Raw genomic sequence first — 15,765 nt, 5'->3', positions numbered from 1 at the left:
CCCACAGTGCAGGAGATCTAGGTTCAGTCCCTGGATAGGGAAGATCCCCTGGAGAAGAAAATGGCAACCCACTCCAGGATTCTTGCCTGGCGAATTCCACAGATGGAGGAGTCTGGCAGGCTGCAGTCCATGGGGTTGTAAAGAGTCAGACACAACTGAGCGACTGACACTTTTAATTTCATGAAGGTGGCTTTGAGGAGTCAATTTCACTTCCCTGGACTTCAGTTTCTACCTCTGGAAAAAAATACAGCATAATCTAAATCCATGCTACACAAAGTGTTGCCACCAGCCAGGGGAGGTATTGACAGAAATATGCTAGAAATGCAGATTTGCAGGCCCCGCCTCAGAACAACAGACTCAGAATTAGCATTTTAATAAGATTCCCACGTGACTTGTGGGTGCTCCGTAAAGTTTGAGCAGCACTGGTCCAAACATTCTCTGAAGTGCCTTCCAGCGCCACATTTTGTTAGTTTAACCTTTGTCCCTTTCAGCTAGAGCATTAACATACCAAGGCCAATGGCTGCCCATGACCTTTGTGGTCAGGCCCTGGGAGGATCTGGTCAGAACCCTGCAGGCTGACTTCACTCCCATTCCAGGCAATGACACACAAAAAGTCAGGTCATCTCCATGACTGTCCCAGACCGCTAAGTCACACTCTGTCTTCCAGCTTCCTACCAAGCCTCTTAGGAAAAGGCCACCCCTTAGTACTTCCTACCTCGAGACGGCTCCCACAGCCATCACTGGGTCTCAGGGATTGTGCAAGCAAAGATTAGTGAACAGGAAAAATGCCAGATGGATTATTACAGCGACTGTCTTCAGCACTTAATGGAGCCATGATCACTAAGATGAAGAATGAGCCATGTCTGGGGAAGCTCACCAAATCTCCAGTTTGATGGGGCTATGATGAGGCGATTAGGCAAAGTGTGAATGTGTGTGTTAGTCATTCAATCTTGTACAACTCTTTGAGACCCCATGAACTGTAGCCCGCCAGGCTTCTCAGTCCATAGGTTTCTCCAGGCAAGAACAGTGGAGTGGGCTGCAATTTCCTGGACCAGGGATCTTCCCCAGCCAGGGATCCAACCTGAGTCTCCTGCATTGCAAGCAGATTCTTTATGTCTAAGCTACCAGGGAAGCTCCATTAGGCAGAATACTGCAAATTTAATGAAGCAGGACTTCATGAAAGCATTTCAAACCTCTTTCTTTTAAGCAAGATGAAGAATGCAGTTAGCAGGGCTGAATTACTTCCTCAACACCCACACTCCATGACATATGGGCTAATTTGAAGAGGGGTCACCAAGGGAAAACCTCAGGCACTGCATTTGGTTCTTCCCATGAAAGCGGCTGCCAGGCTGGATGTGGTCACCCTCCAGCTGTGATAAGTCAAGAATAGAGGAGGTAGGGGTGGTTGGAAGGAATACATTTCCTCCACACACACAAAAAAAGCAAATTCAAGATTAAAAAGCAAATTCAAGATTAAAAAGCAAAGCTGAAATCTGAAATCAAAAAAGAAAAAAAAAAATTACCCAGTGAGCACTGGCCAAAAGAATCAGAGAGTGTGGAAGTGGATGCTGATAGCGTTCCTGGGGGTCCTGAATGTAGACAAGAGAGGGTTGCAGGGACCTCCCCAGTGGTTCAGTGGTTAAGAACCTGCCTTGCAATGTAGGGGACATGGGTTTGATTCCTGGGCAGGGAACTAAGAACCCACAGACTGCCAGCAACTAAACCCGCAACTCATAACTACGGAAGCCCACGTGCTTTATAGCCCACGTGCCACAACCACTGAGCCCGAGTACCACACCTAGAGAGTCTGTGCTCTGCAACGAAGATCTCGCATGACACAGCTAAGACCCAGTGCAGCCAAATAAGTAAACATGAAAACAAAATTAGACAGAGGGGGAGCCACAAAGCCAAGCCAGAGGTTGGGAAGGGAACTGGGGGCTGCAGAGCAAGTTCTTACAACATAAAGGCACTCTCACCACAGATGGGAGATACAGACTTAAAATCTGAATTGTAAGAGTGAATCAGGAGTGAGTGAATCAGGACCCCAAAGACCCCATGAAGACGGAACCAGAGGCCAGATCTAACAATATAAAATGTAATCGAGACAAATCTGAAGTTCTGTTCTTACTTCCCAGACCTAGTTTCATAAGTACAGGACAAGACACACAAAAAGCAAAAGCACTGGTGGCAGGCAAAACCAGGCAAGTGTCGGGGTCCTGGCTGACTGAACCCTTAGTTCAGTGGACTCTTTATTTTTTTTAAGTTCAGTTAACCTTTGGTTGACTGAACCCTTAGAACCTCTTTGAACCCTTCGTGTGATGGGAGAAACAAGCTCAGCTGCCCTGGTGGAAGCTTAACTTCTAATACAAGGGAGGGTGGTCACTCTTTGTACCCCAGACCCCAGCCCAGAGATGGAACTAAGACAATGGAACAGAACTTTCTGGAGGCCCATCTAAGACCCGATGCAACGTACCATCTACTTTGTAACCACAGAACTCTCCGCAATGAAATGAGTCAATCACAGAGGGTGTGCTGCCCCATCCCGGAAGTGCTCAAGCAGAGGCCACCTGCGTGGTCAGGAGCATCTCACAGGAGCCACTCCGCCACCCCTACTTGGCCGTCTGATTTTACATCCAGCTTGTGGGTTGTTCTCTGTGGTTTTGTTTGGCTCTCGTGACAAATCAGTGTGCTGAGCCGGGCATTTTCTTATCATTCACATGTTGAAATAGGAAACCAGGGCCAGTAGGGACAAATCTCAAACGAGAATTCAGACCTGGAGACTCTAAAACCTTTTCTGGTTACTCTCTCCCAGTGCCTGGTTATAATTTCTGTGGTTTTTTGGACACAGTTTTCAGTTCTTCCAGTGAATGAGGAAGCCACTGCTTTTAACAAGGTAAGGTGAAATATTTACCATGTGTCAATTTCTAAACATGAGTCACAGCCCAGCAAATGTGCCCAGCTAATCGTACCATTAAGTTTTACGAGAAAACACTGTCTTCGGCTGTTGTTGACACAAGTTAACTAGTGTCATAAGCATGTAGGAAGGTTCAGTCATTCCAATCAGTACACATTTTTAAAACATTTTGTTATAAAAAATATATGACCATGATACAGAAGATAAGAAGGAAAAAAGAGAAGACTCAAACATTCTTCCTGATCTTGCTACCAAATTCGTATCACTGTTAGTTAGCATTTTGGAATATTTCCATCTACTCCTTTTTTTTTCCTAGGCACATATATCTTTGTAATCTCTTTTAATACTATGTCACAGTGGTTTTTGTATGTTATTACTTGACTTTCATAACTATTATTTTTAGTGCCACATACTGCATGCCACGTTGCCCCTGACACTTTGTCCCTTTTCCACAATCTTGATGGTCTCTATGGTTTTCATTTGACATTTAAGAAGAAAGAAGATTTTATCCACACATTGTGTTTTAAAAGTCTGGATGAGGGGGTAAGGGGGGAGGGATAAATTAGGAATTTGGGATTAACATATACACACTCATATATAAAATAGATCATCACAAGGGCCTACTATATAACAAAGGGAGCTCTACTCAATATTTGGTGATAACCTATAAGGGAAACGATTCTGAAAAGGAAGATATATGTATATATGTATAAATGCATCATTTTGTTGTACACTTGAAATTAACACAACATTATAAATAAATTATACTTCAGTAAAAATCCATTTAAAAAATAGATAAACAAGGACCTACTGTATAATCTCATGGAACTTGACTCAATATCTTGTAATAATCTATAAGGGAAAATAATCTGAAAAAGAATATATATATATATATATATATATATACACATGTATATATGTATATACACACACATACATACATACACATATTAACTGAATCACTTTGCTATACATTTGAAACTAACACAACATTGTAAATTAACTATACTTCAATAAAAAGAGAGAAAATTAAAAAATAGAAGTCCAAGTAGCATCTCCATGGCACTCACAGTGGTTATTTGGAAAGGAAAGAATCATAATAATACAGGCTTGATTTCATATGTATGTTTTTCCGGTGTGCTATAGATATTTTACTCAAAGTCTGCATATTTCCTTGTAGAAACTTTAAAAATCTGCAGACTATGGCGTTACAGACTCAGTGACTACAAATGGAACACTTTCGCACTCCTAACCCTTCTGCAGCTGCCCCTGAAAACGTCCACAAGCACCACTGCATACAGTGCAAGGAGGTCAACGGAACATGCAGACTGCTTTGAATGTTAACAGCCATCGTCATCAAATGCATTAGGAGGTGTGCGTGCGTGTGCGAGGCCAGACAGCATCATTTCCCGAGCTTGCTTGCCTCTGCCTGTCAGTCGTGTCTGACTCTTGGCAACCCCATGGACTGTAGCCTGCCAGGCTCCTCTTTCCATGGAATACACCAGGCAAGAATCCTGGAGTGGGTTGCTATTTCCCACCCCAAGGGATCTTCCCAGCTCAGGGATAGAACCCAGGTCTCCTGCATTGCAGGCAGATCCTTTACCACTGAGCCACTAGGGAAGCCCTTTCCATGCTTATTAGACCTATATCCTCCTAGATAAAGATTTCAGGAGCAAAAAAAACATTAATTTTCCAGCTGACTGCAAATATGGTTTCAATTACAGAAATCATAAAAGTAAAACGGTCTAAACATAGCTATAAGCTAACAAAAAGCTTGCGAGTCTACTCAGTTTTAACTCAGTGCCAAACACCGTTCTTCTAGAAGCAGTGCTCCTCAGAAGTCAGTTCATAATTACCTTTTTTTTATTTTTTCGTGTTTAATTTTTTTATTTTATGAAAGTATGATAACATTTACAGGAGACTTTGAAAATACAGAACAAGGTTATATATTATTCTACTACATCAATTCATAATTACTATTGTACGGCAGAAATTAACACATTGTAAAGCAATTATCCTCCAATTAAAAAAAGACAACTAAAAAAAAAAACCTTAAACAATGTAAATGACATGTGAACAGCTGTAAACACAATATAAATTCTATGTAAATAGTTTCCAGTATGTAGCATAGTCAAATTTTCCTTTTGGGGAAAAACAAAATCAGTTCAATCTCCAAACTATCCCCAGCCCCCTCACTGTTGAGGAATCCTTACTATTAATAATCATGTTCCCAAAACTGATACTTCCTTTCCAGTTTTTCTTTCAGACACCCTTGCATCAGCTTCTCTTAGAAATCCGAGTGCTGTTGTCTAAGGGGGGGTTCTGCACAGCTATTCTCACCATATTCTCCCCTTCGTATCACCAAGAGAGGAGAGGAAAGCCATTACTGGCGAGAAGAATCTGGGGTCTGAGTCTGACACCAGTGGCCATGTGCTGTCCACAGGGCTCCTCTCCCCACAACTACTGCCCTGTGTTAAGGCAAGTACAGGGTGAAATGACCCATAAGAGGTTCTGCGAAATTCAGAGACTATGATTCATTTACTTCTCAGTCTACGCTTAGGATGTGAGCTCACTGCTGAGGCTCAGCACTACCTCTGACCAGCTGTGTGGCCCTGAGCAAGTTTTCTAACCTCTCTGTTCCTTGGTTTTACATCTATAAAACAGCAATGATATTTGTATGTTCTTCATTGCACTATGGAGCATTTAAAGGGAAGTCATGTACACCCTGCTATATTTAGGATGGAAAGCCAACAAGGACCTACTGTATAACACGTACATGGAACTCTCCTCAATATTATGCACCAGTCTGGATGGGAGGGGGGTTTAGGGGAGGATCACTTCAGTTCAGTTGCTCAGTCATGTCTGACTCTTTGAGACCCCATGGAGTGCAGCACACCAGGCTTCCCTGTCTGTCACCAATCCCCAGAGCCTGCTCAAACTCATGTCCATCAAGTCGGTGATGCCATCCAACCATCTGTCATCCCCTTCTCCTCCTGCCTTCAATCTTTTCCCAGCATCAGGGTCTTTCCCAAGGAGTCAGCTCTTTGCATCAGGTGGCCATAGTATTGGAGTTTCAGTTTCAGCATCAGTCTTTCAGGACTGATTTCCTTTAGGATGGACTGGTTGGACCTTCTTGCAGTCCAAAGGATTCTCAAGAGTCTTCTCCAACACCACTATTCAAAAGCATCAGTTCTTCAGCACTCAGCTTTCTTTATGGTCCAACTCTCACATCCATACGTGACTACTGGAAAAACCATAGCCTTGACTAGACAGACCTTAGTTGGCAAAGTAATGTCTCTGCTTTTTAATATGCTATCTAGGTTGGTCATAACTTTCCTTCCAAGGAGCAAGCATCTATTAATTTCATGAATGTATAAGTATGGCTGAGTCCCTTTGCTGTTCACCTGAAACTACCACAATATTGTTAATCAGCTATACCCCATTACAAATGTTTTTGGTGTTAAAAATAAAATATCCCCAAAAGTGAGATAATACACGTAAAGCACTTAGAATAGTGACCTGGTGTATGCAATTATTTAGTTATCTGTAACTTTCTTTTTTCCTTTATTTACAAAACAATGTGCCATAGAAATAAAATGAAAACAAATTTTCCTTCAGGAGCATCTGACTCAGTGAACCATCTCCATCTACTCTGGTTTCTTTCTGTCTCTCTGAGCCTTTCTGTATTCTGCATCTTCATTCTCTTCCTATCTTCTAGCTACCAAGACTCCCAGGAATCACAGCTGCCAAGCCAAGTCAGGCTCATCGTCCACCTCTTTGCCTCAACCCTCCCCCTCTGGGAGGATCAGTGTGACTGAATGATCAGCTGAGCTCTGTCCTAGCTCAAACAAGTTTACCCACCCACTGAGTACTTCCCCTGTGGTTGTTCAGCATTTCCCTATCGCAAATTTGTGTCAAGTGCTGAACTGGCCTGAGAATACAGATTTGAAAACTCTACTTTCAGGAACCCTACAGTCAAAGACAGTAGGATGTGGGCCAGAGGGCTGTCCTGAGGATGTTCAGTTCAGTCGCTCAGTCGAGTCCGACTCTTTGCGACCCCATGAACCACAGCACACCAGGCTTCCCTGTCCATCACCAACTGCCAGAGTCTACCCAAACTCACGTCCATTGAGTCGGTGATGCCATCCAACCATCCCCTTCTCCTCCTGCCCTCAATCTTTCCTAGCATCAGGGTCTTTTCAAATGAGTCGGTTCTTCGCATCAGATGGCCAAAGTATTGGAGTTTCAGCTTCAGCATCAGTCCTTCCAATGAATATTCAGGACTGAGCTCCTTTAGGATGGACTGGTTGGACCTTCTTGCAGTCCAGGGGACTCTCAAGAGCCTTCTCCAACACCACAGTTCAAAAGCATCAATTCTTCGGCACTCAGCTTTCTTTATGGTCCAACTCTCACATCCATACGTGACTACTAGAAGAACCATAGCCTTGACTAGATGGACCTTTGTTGACAAAGTAATGTCTCTGCTTTTTAATATGCTGTCTAGGTTGGTCATAACTTTCCTTCCAAGGAGTAAGTGTCTTTTAATTTCATGGCTGCAATCACCATCTGCAATGATCTTGGAGCCCAGAAAAATAAAGTCAGCCACTGTTTCCCCATCTATTTGCCATGAAGTGATGGGACCAGATGCCGTGATCTTAGTTTTCTGAATGTTGAGCTTTAAGCCAACTTTTTCACTCTCCTCTTTCACTTTCATCAAGAGCTCTTTAGTTCTTCTTCACTTTCTGCCATAAGGGTGGTGTCATCTGCATATCCAGTGTGAGTGGGGGTGGGGGGCAATCAGCACAAAATCAACTTGGCTATCTGAGCACCCCTTCCAGCTCTCCCACAGGCTCACTCCACACCCACATGTCCCCCTAACTCTCGCCACGAGGCACAATTATTAACACTCCCTCAGCCCATCCATACAGGCATCATAATTCTTTTACTGTCATTGCTTCTTCACATTTGATTCTTTAAATAACCAGTGAATATTGACTTGCTGCTAAGTCTCTTCAGTCATATCTGGCTCTTTTGTGACCCCCAGGACTGTAGCCCACCAGGCTTCTCCATCCATGGGATTCTCCAGGCAAGAACACTGGAGTGGGTTGCCATTTCCTTCTCCAGGGGATCTTCCCAACCCAGGGATCGAACCCGAGTCTCATTATGTCTCCTTCATTGGCAAGCGGGTTCTTTACCGCTAGTACCACCTGGGAAGCCCAAATATTGGCTTGATTTTACCTTAAAAATCTTTCTAGAGAGGTGGGAAGAAAAGAGATTATCTGTTCAGTCATCATTAACATTTTATATGACAAAAGGTTGACACACACACACACATATATAATCATACATAAATTATATGCACATATAACGTCAGACACAATGGCAGTGACTTAGCACACACACAAATATTGATGTATTGCATGGCTTATATGGAAAGCCAATGACCAGAGATTCCCACCAAACTGACTTAGGACCCCTTCTGCCAATAGACTGAGGACAAAGATTTCAACCATACAGGATGAAGAGTAAGATGAAAAGCATAGCATCTCACACAAGAAGGTAGAACTCACAAAGGATTAAAACTTTCTAAAAGTATGAACTCATGAAAGATAACCCTAGAGGCAAAGAGCAGAGAAAACTGGTTGTCTCAGTCTTGTCTCTAGGTGATGGCTGACAAAGAATTGGCATCTCCCATGAAAATACATGCCCTCTGATACACCTTGGTAGTGGGTTAGAGCCTGATTTTACACACTTTTATATGCTTTGAAAAGGCACGAGGCAATTTTAGTAGTCCTAAGTCTCTTGGCTGAGGAAATTAAATAATCTCTGGAGGAAAACACTAGAACCGAGCCTCAAAAAACTTTCACTGATAGATGTCTAACAAACATGACTCCACAACCGAAAATCTAAATATAAAAGTACATAAGCTATTAAGCCTTGACAGAAGAAAAAGAAGAACCAGGCTGACAAAAGAAAAAAAAACTTGCAACTACTGAATGATCAGACATGGAATGTAAAACAAATATATTTATATATGGTCTGTCCAGGTGGTTCAGATGGTAAGGAATCTGCCTGCAATGAAAGAGATGCAGGTTCCATCCCTGGGTTGAAAAGATCCTCTGGAGGAGGAAATGGCAACCCACTGCAGTATTCTTGCCTGGAGAATCCCATGGCCAGAGCAGCCAGGTGGGCTACAGTCCACGGGATCACAAAGAGTCAGACATGACTGAGCGACCAACACTTTCACTTTCATATGTGTGTGTGTGTGTTAAAAACTGAAAGAGAATCAAAACATAGTAAGGGGCAAAAGAATATAAAAATAGGCAGACTAAAAGAAGACACATGTACTATTTAATAAAACTGATTCTGAAATGAGATTGTAAGTTTAGAACAAATTTCAAATTATTGGTATCACACACAGACCCTATTTTCTTACTACAATGCAATTAAAGTTAGAATCACAAAGACACACATATTTGGAAATGTAAACACACACATCTACCTAACTTATGGTAATAACAGAAATTATAATATATGGAATTTAGAAAGATAGTAACGATAACCCTGTATGTGAGACAGCAAAAGAGACACAGATGTATAGAACAGTCTTTTGGACTCTGTGGAAGAGAGTGAGGGTGGGATGATTTGGGAGAATGGCATTGAAACGTGTATAATATCATATAAGAAATGAATCGCCAGTCCAGGTTCGATGCAGGATACAGGATGCTTGGGGCTGGTGCACTGGGATGACCCAGAGAGATGGTACTGGGAGAGAGGAGGGCAGGGGGTTCAGGATGGGGAACACGTGTACACCCATGGTGGATTCATGTTGATGTATGGCAAAGCCAATACAATATTGTAGAGTAATTAGCCTCCAATTAAAATAAATAAATTTAAATTAAAAAAATAAATAAATTGGAAATGAGAAAAAATGTCATATTCAGAATATTCTAAATTAGATTTTTCTAATAAATTATATATGGTAAAAAAAATTAATTCATACTTTTTAAAAACTACATATCAAAACTAATAGTATAAAGGGGCAATTTTTAACTTTAAGATTATATATTTGAAAAAAGGTTGAAAGTAGTAAACTCAAGCTGCCAGGTTTCTTTGTCCATGGAATTCTCCAGGCAAAAATACTGGAGTGTGTAGCCATTCCCTTCTTCAGGGTATCTTCTTGACCCAGAGATCGAACCTGGGTCTCGTGCATTGCAGGCAGATTCTTTACCATCTGAGCCACCAGGGAAGCCCCAAAATAACTTTAAAAGAATACTGAAAAAGAAAATCAGATCAGGGCACTTGAATAAAGCAGACACCCAAACTTATTCTAAGTGAAGTGAAGTGAAGTGAAGTCGCTCAGTCATGTCCAACTCTTTGCGAGCCCGTGGACTGTAGCCTACCAAGCTCCTCTGTCCATGGGATTCTCCAGGCAAGAATACTGGAGTGGGTTGCCATTTCCTTCTACAGGGGAAAAAAAAAAAAAAAACTTATTCTAAAGCCCCTGTAATTAAAGAATTGGTTTGAGGGTACACAAAGCAGGAACAGAATAAAGGGCTCAAAAGGAGGCCCATACTGGGATGACAAGGCAGAGACAATTCATGCTCATTAAACATGTACCTGCTCCCCAATTTCACGACCTCCTTTGTGGTATGGCGAGGGCCAACTAACTAGCTCTGGACAAGTAGCTGTGAGCACAACTGACCTGTTGAAGAGTGCAGATTTTTTAGCTTAAGTTCTTTGTACGGTACCTTTACTCCAAGTGTTTTGCAATTAAAAAATTAAAACTTATCAGCGTCCCTCTCTTGTCTTCTTGCTTTTGTGCTCAGTCACTAAGTCGTGTCTGACTCTTTGCAACCGCACAGACTGTAGCCTTCCAGACTCCTCTGTCCATGGAATTTTCTTGCTTTCAAAGAAAAAGAAAACTATGTTGTAGGGAAACATCATCAGATAAAACAGAATTTATAAAAAAGTGGAATTTTTCTCCCTAATGGAGAAGTTGGCTTCCTCTCCTTTAACCTTCTTTTAAAATATGTATTCATTTGGCTGTGTAGATTCTTAGTCACAGCATGTAGGATCTTTGTTTCTGCCCAAGGAATCTCCAGTTGGGGCTCCTGAGTTCAGTTGCTCCGAGGCATGGAGGATCTTATTCTCCTAACCAGGGATCAAACCTACATCCCATGCATCGCAAGGTGGATTCTTAACCACTGGACCACAGGGAAATTCCCTCTTCCGTTATCATCACTGTAACCTCTTTTTACAACAGAGGTCAGGTTGGGTGCTTTTCCCCTATGATCACTATAAAAAAATGGCATCATCACTACCGCTGTGCAAGAATCATACCTAGGTGACTATCAGAAAAAGTACTTGGTTCATGAGGCAGCAATACAAAGGGGTACTGCAGTGGAGGAAGAGTGTAAAGTTCAAAGGTTAAACTCTTGAGAATATTCAAAGTGGAAAATTCTTTAAGTTTTGACATATATATATAAGCCTATAAGATCATCGCCACAATCAAGAGAATGAATATATACATCACTTCTAAGACTTTCACATACCCATTTGTAATTCAGCCCCACATTGTTCGTACATGTGGACCTTTATTTTTAATATTCTGTTCTGTTCCACTAACCTATTTATGTATGCGTTCAGTTCAGTTGCTCAGTCATGTCTGACTCTCTGGGACCCCACGGACTGCAGCACACCAGGCCTCCCTGTCCATTACCAACTCCCAGAGTTTACTCAAACTCATGTCCATTGATGCCATCCAACCGTCTCATCCTCTGTTATCTCCTTCTCCTGCCTTCAATCTTTCCCAACATCAGGGTCTTTTCCAATGAGTCAGTTCCTCCCATCAGTTGGCCAAAGTATTGGAGTTTCAGCTTTAGCATCAGTCCTTCCAATGAATATTCAGGACTGATTTCCTTTAGGGTGGACTGGTTGGATCTCCTTGCTGTCCAAGGGACTCTAAAGAGTCTTTTTCAACACCACAGTTCAAAAGCATCAATTTTTTTGGTGCTCAGCTTTCTTTATGGTCCAATTCTCACATTCATGACTACTGGAAAAACCATAGCTTTGACTAGTGGTTGGATCTTTGATCTAGTGATGGATCTTTGTTAGCAAAGTAATGTCTCTGCTTTTTAATATGCTGTCTAGGTTGGTCATAACTTTTCTTCCAAGGAACAAGAGTCTTTTAATTTCATGGCTGCAGTCACCATCTGCAGTGATTTTGGAGCCCCCCAAAATAAAGTCTGACACTGTTTCCATTGTTTCCCCATCTATTTTCCATGAAGTGATGGGACCGGATGCCATGATCTTAGTTTTCTGAACTAAGGCTGTATATTGTCACGCTGCATATTTAACTTATATGCAGAGTACATCATGAGAAACGCTGCACTGGAAGAAGCACAAGCTGGAATCAAGATTGCCAGGAGGAATATCAATAACCTCAGATATGCAGATGACACCACCCTTATGGCAGAAAATGAAGAGGAACTAAAAAGCCTCCTGATGAAAGTGTATGTATTAGTGCACATGTTTCTGTGTGTACATCAGAGAACTGTCTGTTGTCACTTCACAAGATAAAATATTTATCCTAGGAAATAGACTTCTACATACTGCTGGGCTTGTAGATTAATTTTTTAGGAAATCAATCAAGTATGAAAGTGTCATCTTTATCATTCTAAGCATAAATGTAGCATCCCCTCACACACAGACACAATGACCCATATTCATGGGCCAAGTCATATATTCTCAGCTCTGACATAGGAAATAGCAACTCACTCCAGTATTCTGGCCTGGAAAATCCCATGGACAGAGGAACCTGGTGGGCTACAGTCCATGGGGTTGCAAAGAATCAAGCATGATTGAGTGCCTGCACACACACGTGCACGCACGCACGCACACACACACGTACACACTGAAATAGTAACGCACACGGTCATTTCCTGAATTCAATTTCTGACAACATAGAACTTTCTCTTTTTCACTTTTTGAAAAATTACTTTATTTTTTGTGTTAAAGCAAAGTTGATGTACGGTGTTGTATTGGTTTCAGGTGTACAGCAGAGTCCAATTATTAATATATCATATATATTTTCATTGTTGTTCAGCCACTAAGTTGTGTCTGACTCTTTGTGACCCCTTGGACTGCAGCACATCAGGCTCCCCTGTCTTTTCATTGTGTCCTGGAGTTTGTTCAGATTCCTGTCCGTTGAGTCAGTGATGCTACCTAACCATCTCATCCTCTATGTGCTGTGCTCAGGGGCTCAGCTGTCTCTGACTCTTTGTGACCCCATGGACTGTAGCCTGCCAGGCTCCTCTGTCCATGGGATTCTCCAGGCAAGAAAACTTGGACTTCAATTTGCTCTTCTCCCCTCTCATCTACCCTGAAGCACAGATAAGCCCCACATCTGATGAACAAGAGCTCTGCTTCTAGAGGAACTAGTATTAGAAACATGCTTCCCTGTGCTCTGTTCTCTGAGTTCATATGTTGTGTCCAAAGTAGAATTTTCAGTGTTATTTTTGGCATGGGCCACAGTGTTATTTATCTCATGAATGAGGAAATGAATAAGGAAGATTTAAAAAAAACTGGTTTAAGAAACCCTGAGAAACATGGGCTTAATATAACCAGCTGGGAAATGAAGATCAAGATAAGACTAGCAAGAACTGCTTCTTCTGGGGAAGATGTACTAGACAAAACACAAGCTAGGTCTTTGCCATGACTGCTGGATAAACACAAATAAATTTAAGAAGCTTACTTTTTAAAAAACATCAGAAACCTGTGGAAGCAATAAGGAGCAGGAAGACATTTTTTAGAAAAGAGAGAACAATTACATTACGAACTTATAATCATCAGCTATGTTTTTCTCTGATATTAACCAATCCTGACTGCAAGCCGAGAACAGCTTGGCTCATATGTAGGATGTGGCTGGAAAAAGAGAAACCAGTGAAGTTTTTCATAGTCATGTGGGACAACTCTGACAGCTTAGGAACTTGAGGGCTCCCAAATGCATGAAAGTGAAAGTTGCGCAGTCGTGTCCGACTCTTCGTGACCCCATAATTGTACAGTTCATGGAATTCTCCAGGCCAGAATACTGGAGTGGGCAGCCATTCCCTTCTCCAGGGGGGTCTTCCCAACTCAGGGATCGAACCCAGGTCTCCCACATTGCAGGTGGATTCTTTACCAGCTGAGCCAGCAGGGAGGCCCATACACATGACAGGTTGCAAAATAAGACATGTGCTGAGGCCTGGGTAAGGTAGGTAGCTGGTGAAGAAGGCTTAAAAGCTTTTCAAATGCAGAAAGAGATCTCCTGAAGTCTTGACGCAATCACAAGTCAAAACCTCCCAGCAGACAGGGCCTGTCTTGTGCCTATAAACTTTTCCTCCCCTCAAGATCAGATTTTTCATCTCTGGGGACTGGACACTGGAGAGCAGGGTTGTGAGTCTCTGGGGGGCATGCCTGGATCTCTCACAATTTTTCAGAACTAGAGAAAAAAGAGAGTAACAAGGCTGTCTACAAAACGCCCAGAAAAGCCTCAGTGATGACACAGGGGTACACCAGGGTCCAGCTAGTCTTCAAAACTGCCAATCTGATGGGGCTGAGTTTAAACATCTCATGTGCCTGAAGAATAACAGGGGACACGCTTGACACATGAGAACATCATCTGAGCCTCTTTCGCACATTATCTGGCAAAAGTAAAACTTTCTGGGATTTCCCTGGTTGTCCAGTGGTTAAGAATCTGCCTGTCAGTTCAGGGGACATGGGGTCTATCCGTGGTCCAGGAAGCTCTCATGTGCCGAGAGCCGACTAGGTGCACGTGCCACAGCGAGAGAAATCCTCGCACCGCAACTAGAGGAGCCTCCCTGAGCACCATATCCAGAGAAAGCCTCCACACTGCAGTGCAGACCCAGTGCAGCCAGAAACAGTAAAAACTTACTGAGGAGGCGAGAGGAGCAGTCGTCAAGGGGTGGGGAGCAGTGTTCTTTTCTACAAAAGAATCATTTCAACAATCAAATGGAAAAAGTAAAGCCAGACCTCGAAACACCACCTAACACCATATACAAAAATCAATAGTAGGTAAACTGCTGATCTAAATGTGAAAGGTAAAACAGCAGAGAATTTTAAGGAAAACACAGAAGGAAGTCCTCATGACTTGGGAGCAGACAAAGATTTATTCAACAGAACAGAAAATAATTCCAACCAAAAATGAAGCAATATTGATAAATCAAGACTGTTCATCCAAAGACACTATTAGGAGAGTAAAAATCCAATCCACAGAGTTGAAGAAGAAATTTGCAACTGACATATCTGACCAAGTATTCTTATCTAGAACATACTAAAAACTCCTGCAGGTCAGTAAGAAAAATACAAATGACTCAATAGAAATAGGAGGGCTTCCTTGGAGGCTCAGTGGTAAAGAGTCCACCTGCCAGTGCAGTAGACACAGGTTCCACCCCTGGTCTGGGAAGATCCCATGTGCCCAGGAGCCTGTGCACCACAGCTCTGAAGCCCACACGCCCTGGAGTCTGTGCTCCGCAACAGGAGAAGCCACCGCGATGAGAAGCCCAGGCACCGCAAGTAGAGAGTGGTGCCCCCACTTAACGCGATAGAGAAAAGGCCAGACAGCAGCAAATATGGGCACAGCCAGAAATAAATAATTTTTTAAAAAATAGAAATATGAACAAAAGACTGAAGAGATATTTACCAAAAGAGAATATTCAAATAGATATTTTTCTTTAATGTTCAACTTTATTAGTCATCCGGGAGACTCAGTTTAAGCCAGAATGAGATACCAGGACACACCTACCAAAATGATGAAAGAAAATACCAGAATAGAGGAAAACAGAGAAATT

Source organism: Oryx dammah, unplaced genomic scaffold (assembly GCF_014754425.2).
Source record: "Oryx dammah isolate SB20612 unplaced genomic scaffold, SCBI_Odam_1.1 HiC_scaffold_25, whole genome shotgun sequence".
Classification (NCBI taxonomy): Eukaryota; Metazoa; Chordata; class Mammalia; order Artiodactyla; family Bovidae; genus Oryx; species Oryx dammah.
This window is presented reverse-complemented; position numbering follows the sequence as displayed.